The sequence below is a fragment of the Sinocyclocheilus anshuiensis genome, unplaced genomic scaffold (assembly GCF_001515605.1).
Source record: "Sinocyclocheilus anshuiensis isolate Anshui unplaced genomic scaffold, SAMN03320099.WGS_v1.1 scaffold2295, whole genome shotgun sequence".
In the NCBI taxonomy this organism is placed as follows: Eukaryota; Metazoa; Chordata; class Actinopteri; order Cypriniformes; family Cyprinidae; genus Sinocyclocheilus; species Sinocyclocheilus anshuiensis.
The window spans coordinates 36,102-45,744 of record NW_015538048.1 but is presented as its reverse complement, the minus strand read 5'-3'; the positions used below and the strand labels follow the sequence as shown (position 1 = coordinate 45,744).

Sequence of the window (9,643 nt, the reverse complement as noted above, 5' to 3'; positions counted from 1 at the left end):
GACAAAGCAAAAACAGAATTGTCACAACCTCGTAAATTTATTTTAAAAAATGAAAAAAAAATAAATGAAATAAGTACATTGCATAAGTATTCATACCCTTAACTAAATATTTAGCTGAAGCAACTTTACAGCCTCAAGTCTTTTTTTGTTTGATGCGGCAAGCTTTGCTCGTCAGCATTTGGCAATTATCTGCCATTCTTCTCCTCACCTCTTCACCTCTCAAGCTCTGTCGGGTTGGATGGGGGCAGACGCACATTTTCAGTTTTCTCCAGAAATATTTGATTGGGTTCAAGCTCAGGCTCTGGCTGGGCCCCTCAAGGACATTCACAGAGTTGTCTATAAGCCACGCTTGCTGTGTGTTTAGGTTCATTGTCCTGTTGGAAGGTGAACCTTCCGACCAGTCTGAGGTTCTGAATGCTCTGGACTAGGTTTTCATTAAGGCTATCTCAATATTTTGGTGCATTGAGCTTTTCTTCTACTCTGACAAGTCCTTCAGTCCCTGCTGCTGAAAAACAGCTCCACAGCATGAGGCTGCTACCAGCACACTTTACTTTTGGGATGGTACTCTTCAGGTGATGAGCAGAGCTGGTTTCCTTCAAACATGATGTTTGGAATTGAGATTCATCATCATCAGACCAGAGAATATTGTTTCTCACAGTCTGAAGGTCCTTTAGGTGCTTTTTTGCAAATGCCAAGTGGGTTTTCATGTGTCTTCACTGAAGAGAGGATTGAGTCTTGCCACACCGCCATAAAGCCCAATTCGGTGGCGTGTTGCTGTGATATTTGTCCTTCTGTAGAGTTCTCCTATCTCCACATATGATCATGGAGCTCAACTAGAGTGATTCTAGAGTGATTCTCCGGTTCTTGGTCACCACACTAACCAAAGTCCTTCTCCATCAATTGCTCAGTTTGGCCAGGAGGCCAGCTCTAGGAAGAGTCCTGGTTGTTTCAAACTTATTCCATTAAAGGTAACAGAGATTACATGTTTCTGTGACCCTTCAATGAGGCAGAATTTTTTTCTGAACTCTTCCCCAGATGTGTGGCTTGATGCAAACCTGTTTCTGAGCTGTACAGGCAGTTCTTTTGACCTCAGGGCTTGTTTTTGCTCGGGTATGCATTATCAGCTGTTAGACCTTTTATTAAGACGTGTGTGCCTTTCCAAATCATACCCATTCAATTGAATTTGCCACAGGATAACTGCACTCAAAGTGTAGTAACATCTACAACCAATATAAATTCTCCTGAGCTAAATTTCAACTGACCCATATAAAGGTATGAATACTTATGCAATGGAATCATTTAAGTTTTTTAATTTTAATAAATTTGCAAATATGTTAAAAAAACTGTTTTTTGCTTTACCATTATGGTGTGTCGACTGTAGATTGATGTGGAAAAAAAGTATTTTAAAGCAGTTTAACATAAGGCAGCAACATAACAAAACATGAAAAAAATGAAGGGGTATGAATACTTTCGCAAGGCACTGTATCTACTAAAGTATTTTGACCAAAATATTTCTACTAAAGCATGCCAACCAAAACAGATTTTCAGATGCTTTAGGAAATCAGTTTTGCATTTTTTACAGTCAACAGCAAAGAAAAGCATACATCTGCAAAATCCTTCTCACAAGCAGGGGTTGCTAATTGATCAGCAAGTAATAAATGCAATCATAAGTTTGACACCTCAGAGAAACAATAAACCCACCAATTCCACGTGTGGTCCTAATGAGTTTTGTGAACAGTGGCGGTTCTACATTGAATTACACCCTGGGCGAGACCCCCTTCGAGTCTGCACAAACAGTTATATTTAATTATAACAACATAAGTGAAAGAGAAAATTATATTTCTCAATCTGTATTGCAGATAGCATGTCATACCAAACAACCGTGCAGATGCTGAAGCGGTACGACCCCACCTCCTCAGACAAAGACTGGGCCTCAGCCTTTATAGCAGGGTCTTTGGTGTGGTCTCTCACCTCAATTAAAGCCTCTCACGGCAGCTCCCTGCTACCTCATGGGCTCGGCGCTCTTGACCTTGCTCTCCCACCTTGTTTCTGCCCACATCTTTAACTATATTCCAAAATTCTTCTGTATTCAGGAGGATAACCCTTTAACTGCTGCAGTCTCAGGAGGTTAATCCTTTAACTGCAGAGACAATTGTCATAGCACATTTTAAACAGTAACATCTTATAATTTGGTTTATTCATAATTTGTCAATTATTTATTTTTATTTATTCATAAAATAATTTGGCTTATTTATTCATAATATTTTGGTTTTATTTAAATATTAATAAGTGTCTTATTCACTTATTTATTTTTATTCATAATAATACCTTTTATTTATTTAGCTTTTCGGCTACAAGATATTTTACATTTATTTAGTAATTTATTTAATAGAAGTACCGCCCGTATTACGTTTTATTTTCCCTAATCCTGTTATTGTTTTTCAGACGTAGAACGTGAAGACTTGGATGATGTCGATCTCTGGTCAAACACACAAGTACGTGAGTGGGACGGAGTGACATTTAGCAGTGAGCGAGACAATGAGAGCGAGACGGTAAGGAGTCAGACACCGTATGCTTGGGGGGAAGAAGAAGAAGAAGAAGAAGAAGCAGCGTCGATCGTGGATGCGGATGCAGAAACGGTTGGTGACGAACTCAGGTCGGCGAGCCTAAGGCACGAGGTACTCCTTCATGAAATAATTAATAAATTGGATGATATCGACCTAGCTACGAATGCGAATCAAATTGACGACGTGACGAACGGGTTACGTCAATTGAGAACAACGGTTCACGAAAACTTTGCGACAGTTCACGACACGCTTCGCGAGCTGTTGCGCGAGAGGAGACTTTTGGTGGATCTTGTCGCCAATCTAAATCACTTTATAATGAGGAGATAACTGCTCTATAACGTTTTTATTGTTGCTGATTTTAATGATGTAAACACCAGCAATTTTTAATGTTGCCGATTTGTTATTATCAGTATTAGACTATAATTTAGACGATATCTGCACAGTGCTATTTCATGTTAATCTCGTAGTCAATTCCATTATTAAGGCTGTATGGTTTTATATTTTCTTTTTATTTGTTGTCTTTAATCAGTTTGATGTTATCAGTGTATGGTTTAAACTCTGTTACCTTTATAAAGAAGTAGTTATATTTTTGCCTGTAATAATTAAAAAATGAATGCCGGAGATGTACACGGAGACAAAGCTCTTTCTGACACGCTACAGAGTATAATTGATTTGCAAATTCAAAATGCTCCTGATAATATGACTCTAGGCGATAGATTACAACAAATGATAAGCTCGCACCCAGATGTGATAGGACCATTTCCTGATTACACTATGTTAAATGCTTGTGATTTGCAACAAATAGAAATGGACCAGACCCTAAATTTGAATTTGTGCGATATGTTACAGATCATACTAGAAGAGCACAACCATTTTATTTTCCCTAATCCTGTTATTGTTTTCAGACGAAGAACGCGAAGACTTGGACGACGTACAACTCTGGTCAAACACGCAAGTACGTGTGTGGGACAGTGTGACATTTAGTAGCGAGCGAGACGAAGAGAGCGTGACGGTAAGGAGTCAGACCCCGTATGCTGGGGAAGAAGAAGCAGCGTCGATCGTGGATGCGGATGCAGAAACGGTTGGTGACGAACTCAGGTCGGCGAGCCTAAGGCACGAGGTACTCCTTCATGAAATAATTAATAAATTGGATGATATCGACCTAGCTACGAATGCGAATCAAATTGACGACGTGACGAACGGGTTACGTCAATTGGGAACAACGGTTCACGAAAACTTTGAGACAGTTCACGACACCCTTCGTGAGCTGTTGCGCGAGAGGAGACTTTTGGTGGATCCTGTCGCCAATCTAAATCACTTTATAATGAGGAGATAACTGCTCTATAACATTTTTATTGTTGCTGATTTTAATTATGTAAACACCAGCAATTTTTAATGTTGCCGATTTGTTATTATCAGTATTAGACTATAATTTAGACGATATCTGCACAGTGCTATTTCATGTTAATCTCGTAGTCAATTCCATTATTAAGGCTGTATGGTTTTATATTTTCTTTTTATTTGTTGTTTGTAATCACTTTGATCTTATCACAGTATGGTTTAAAATTTTGTTACCTTTTGTCTGTAGTCACTTTGATCTTATCACCATATGGTTTAAACTTTTGTTACCTTTTGTCTTTAATCAGTTTGATGTTACCAGTGTATGGTTTAAACTCTGTTGCCTTTATAAAGATGTAGTTATATTTTTTGTCTGTAATAATTAAAAAAAATGAATGCCGGAGATGTACACGGAGCCAAAGCTCTTTCTGACACGCTACAGAGTATAATTGATTTGCAAATACAAAATGCTCCTGATAATATGACTCTATGCGATAGATTACAAATGATAAGCTCGCACCCAGATGTGATAGGACCATTTCCTGATTACACTATGTTAAATGCTTGTGATTTGCAACAAATAGAAATGGACCAGACCCTAAATTTGAATTTGTGCGATATGTTACAGATCATACTAGAAGAGCACAACCAGCTGTTACAACAAAACAATGTCCAAAACGGTGGCGCATTAACAGATTCCGACTCTACACCTGCCGGTGCTATGCATTCATCAACTACCACTTCTGCTACCGAATGTTCATCGTCTAGAAGAACCGCACCCCCTGCAGGTAATAACGATGCCGAGCAACCTCTGACTCCCCGTGCCGAGGCCGCTTCTGATTCCGAGCGACCCTCAACTAGCAGAACAGCGGACCCTGCCGGTACAACTCGGGCGATCATTGATGCAGCGATACGTAATGGCGGTACCGTAAATGGCTTTTGTGTTTTACCGCGACCGCGTTTTAACAGCGTGGACTTACGTAGGACTATTAATATGAGGGAGATCATGTCTACAGATTTAGCATCGTATCACGTCTCCTTGCACAATGCCATGGATGAAATAGTGTCATTTGCCCGACAGATCAGAGGTGATGCTAGCGTAATCAACTTGGTTATGACGGCCCCTAGCCTTAATTCGTCCGTTAATGCCGTTTTAACCCCCGGAAATAATTATGACGTTAATCTATTTACAGAACAAATCGAAAAAAATTTACAAAGCAACGAAATGCTGATGGTTGATGATGCGGTTGAAATTGAAGCCAACGTAGCCATTAACAGACAAGGAGGCGGACGGCGTAAACTCACAGAACTGGCTTTGGACCAGGTTATTAAAAGAAAAAAGATGAGTCTATTCAATCCTGTAAATACCGGTAATAAAATATGTTTGGCTATCTGCCTGGCACATTTTCTCGATCCCCAATTACCCGAGAGCGAATTGGAAAGTCGTGCGGCCGTTATGCAAAACAACGCCGGGTTCACTAGTCAAGACCTGATAGATCTTCATGACATAGCTAAGTTTGAAAATCTGCTAGGCATCAAAATAGTCAATGTGAATTTTATTTTAAAGGGTACTCAAGCCGCAGAAATCACAGTTGTAGACACGTTTGCAATGTTTGTTTCGACCGAGATTGCTACAAGCACCCTAAAACAGTCGTTCACTGCGCCGATTGTCTACGTTATTGTCTACGCTATTGTAAATCGAGCTACTGCTACGACATGCATAAGAAGATACCCCTAGGCCAAGAAAAGATACCCTGCGATGTTATAAAATATTGCAATCTGTTCAGTAGTAATCGAGCAGGACCTGTCTGCGGTTAGACACTTTGAGGATGCTGTCAAACACAGCGTAAATGACGAGGTTAATAGTATGCGGCAGCGGTTTTTTGAAACGTGCTTCGAGTCTGATATTCCCGGACTTGATGAGCGATATATGCTGACCGCAGTCTTCGTCAGGCGTGAGGTTAAAGGCGTAAAGCGAATAGCCTTTCAGAAAATCATCCCTGTTGATAGAGAGGGCTTGGTTTTTAAGATGTCTCCCGGTCGCGGTCGCCAGCTGATAAAATTCACGGACGGCAGAACCAGATTCGAAGTCTGGCTGTAGAGGTTTAGCGGGGAATTGTTGTCCGTCGACGTAGACGGCTAGGAACTCCAAATCGTAATGATTGAACGCGAACAGGTTTTTATCGTAGGTACCGGTGAACGCAGTGCCTTTGAAAAACAGCCCCGCCGAGAAAAGCGATTCCAGCGTATCTTTGCTGTAGTTGAGAAGACTCTCAATGATACATCGGTAAGGATACGGTAAGGATATGTGCTCGAACTCTGAGATATCAGGCGATCACCAAGACTGACAGCGAAAACATAGTGGCTCCGGGGTAATTTATCGGGACGTTTTAAGTGCGTGCACTCTCTCTGGGCGAGAGCAGCGTGTATCTGAGCGCGCGCGTCCGGTTTTGTGCGAGAGCAAGGGTAATCCGCGCGCGAGCGGAGAGATTCGCGCTCGTGCATTGTATTAATGTGCTTTTGCGCTACAATAATGCGCTCTCGAAATTTGTCAGTAAAATAACGCCATACCGGGCTGGAAAAAAGTGAAGCGAACGCGGAGAGCGAGAGCGACAGTTCGCGAGAGAGGCCGAGTGTGTCCGAGAGAGAGCAAGATGCGCGCGAAAGAGCGACAGTGCGCGAGAGAGACCGAAAATGTGCGCGAGAGAGACCGAAAATGCGCGCGAAAGAGAGCGACAGTGCGCGAGGAGACCGAGTGCGTCCGAGAGAGAGCGAGAGTGCGCGAGAGAGGCCGAAAATGTGCGCGAGAGAGACCGAGTGCGTCCGAGAGAGAGCGAGAGTGCGCGAGAGAGGCCGAAAATGTGCGCGAGAGAGACCGAGTGCGTCCGAGAGAGAGCGAGAGTGCGCGAGAGAGGCCGAAAATGTGCGCGAGAGAGACCGAGTGCGTCCGAAAGCGAGAGAGTGAGTTGTTCTGTGAGAAGTTCTGTGGTGTAAAACGCAATGCCTGCAATTTCCACGATGTTTAAGGGAAATTTTATATTAAATTGTATAATTTTGTTGCACTGCATTAGATATCAGTGCAACGATGTACAAAGATGTTTCACCGACCTAAATGCTTGTGTGACATTTTATGAAGAAACTATGCTATCAAGAAATGTTAACAGCATGGAGCATTGTAATAGGTTATTGGAGGAACATTCTCGTATTCTGTCTAGGATGTTGGACCATTTGAGACACTCTCAGGAATTTGCCACTGATGATTCAAACGCGAGTTTTGGGCAGTGTAAAGTAGCACTTTCTCCGATCACAAATCGACTCAGCAAGAAGGGCTCGTGACATGGTTTTATGTTTACGCGGCACGATGCAACGCAACCCGTAAAAAGTCATTATAATCCGTAATTATGTCCCCACTGGATGCAACAAATGCTTCGTTTGTAATGGGTTTTATTGGTTTTGTCTCGTCGTGCCAGGAGATGGCATCACAGGGGGCGTAACATTTCCGTCACACGCTTGAGGTATTCGGCCAATCACAACACACTGGATAGCTGGCCAATCAGAGCACACCTCGCTTTTCAGCCCGATGAGCTTTGTAAAAATCTTCAGAAAGGCGGGGCATAGAGGAGAAACAATAATGTACAGTATGTGGAAAATAATGTGTTTTTTAAACTTTAAACTGCATGAACACATTTCATTACACCAAATACACAAAATAATGTTCTTTTTAGCAATGTCATATGACCCCTTTAAAAGTCGTCAGTCTGAAGATGAAAACAATAACAAAATTTAGCCTTTAAAAGTAGACTTGAGTCAGTCTGCATTTGACAGAGAAGAACAGACTCAGCCAGAGACACTGATTTCCAAATACTCTGTGATGTTTTCAATGCAAATGATTATGACAATGGTCATACTGATTTGGTCAAGCATACCGTCCGTACTAGGGACCAAGAGTAGAAGCCATGCTCTTTGCTGGGGATACACAGCACACATTCGAACTGAGATAGGCAAGTTCAGCAGCCCCTTTCCCATGATTTAATTAAGGAAAGTTGTAGTCCGTTGAAGGTTAACAAATGTAATTTGTAATTTGAGTGAGTTACTCGGACCCTATTCGCATTTTAATAGACTTCAGACTCGACTCGACTCAGCAAGAAGGGCTCGTGAAAATTTTAAACAACTTTTATCCTTAACTACCGATATCATAAAGAAAATTTGAGATTTACTTGTATGGTTTTACTATAGTCTCACTTATTTCCCCGTATGTTGTAGATCTGACTCTTATCATTTTTGAACATTGAGAGTGAGTGAGCAATTCATAGAGAGTCGCTTGCTTTATTTCAGAATGAATCATCCTTTTGAATGAATGAATGAATAAATGAATGACTCTTTAATAATTCTCCTGGCTGCTTCAGACATCCTGTCAAATTTACAGTTACAGTTAATTAGCGAGTTGAGTTATGTTAATTATGTACATTAAGACTTCGCACGCATTTTCGGCCTCTCTCGCGCACTCTCGCTTTCTCTCGGACGCACTCAGTCTCTCTCGCGCACTGTCGCTCTCTCTCGGACACACTAGGCCTCTCTCGCGAACTGTCGCTCTCTCTCTCCGCGTTCGCTTCACTTTTGTCCAGCCCGGCGCCTCATACAGAACAGACGCCGAGAGAGGTTACACTTCTCCGGGAGAGTCAGACCTCGCGCTCGCGGGGCAGCACTGGCGACATCTTCCAACTGAACCATAGCTAAGGTTTATCCGAAAAAGTCGCTAGGTTTGTCAGTATATATATTCTATGGAAAAAAGCCGCTAAAAGCATCTGAAAGTTGCTAAATCTAGCGCTGAAGTCGCCTCGTGTGTGTGAGACGCGCGAGCTGATGGCAGGGGGCGGTGGATATGTGTGGCGGTCAATGTGGATGAGTTCTTCTGTGTCATCACGTTCTACTAGTTCTACAGCTTCAGTTTCGGAACTTTCACGCTTAGTAACACATACAGCTGTGTCCTCGCCACAGTGCAACAGTGAAAAGAGACCTGTTTTCCTGATCCCTCACTTTTCTCCCCTTCCACACCAGTTCAGTTGTTTGGCTACAGGACCGAAAACCTTGGAGCATATTCTCCATATTGTTTTCTTCAGTGTATGTCCTCCGCTGATGGATAACCTGTTCACCTTAAAAATAAAAGGTATAATTTCAAAACATTACAGACAAAGCACAAACATTATGGTCCTGTTTCACAGACAGGGACAGAGCTGGGTAGATTACTTACAAATTGTAATCTGTTACTGAGTCCAAATTACATGAAAAAAATTATAGTTAGCAATGAAATCCATTACATTACACATTTTAAATAATGTAATCAGACTACTTTTAGATGACTTTTGACCTAACTCGTCTATCACATTGATTTAAATAGTTTAATCAATGTACCGTATGGACATAAAAATACAAGGGGGGGCGCATGTCCTAAAAGGTTGAAAACCCCTGATCTAAACCACTGTACTAGAGTTCCCAAAGTAAGGACAGAAAGAGAAGGAAACACACAAGCAGATAACTCAGGAGAAAGTGACGAGGAAAGACCAGTGACACAAGATGAAGGGCAAACTGATGAAAGCTCAAAAAAAAGATCCACAAGGAGCTCATATTCTCCTGTCAGACAAACAGGCGAGGAGAAAGAATAAGTCTGACAACATATCTGATGATTATCACATGCCTAATGCAGATAATTCTACAAGCTCAAGCTGTAGCCAACAGCA

At 41.7% G+C, this 9,643-nt stretch overlaps 2 long non-coding RNA genes across 2 annotated transcripts; one reads left to right on the top strand and one right to left on the bottom strand.

Moving 5' to 3' along the window:
• Window positions 1-796: 796 nt before the first annotated feature.
• LOC107681724 (uncharacterized) lies at window positions 797-9,063 on the bottom strand. The gene is made up of 3 exons (XR_001633294.1): window positions 8,923-9,063; window positions 8,619-8,620; window positions 797-808 (listed from the first exon to the last, which is right to left on the bottom strand). It is a non-coding gene; the product is annotated as an uncharacterized LOC107681724 (long non-coding RNA).
• On the top strand, window positions 2,387-4,385 carry LOC107681717 (uncharacterized). Its single transcript, XR_001633293.1, has 3 exons — window positions 2,387-2,611; window positions 3,190-3,191; window positions 3,617-4,385. It is a non-coding gene; the product is annotated as an uncharacterized LOC107681717 (long non-coding RNA).
• Window positions 9,064-9,643: the final 580 nt, after the last annotated feature.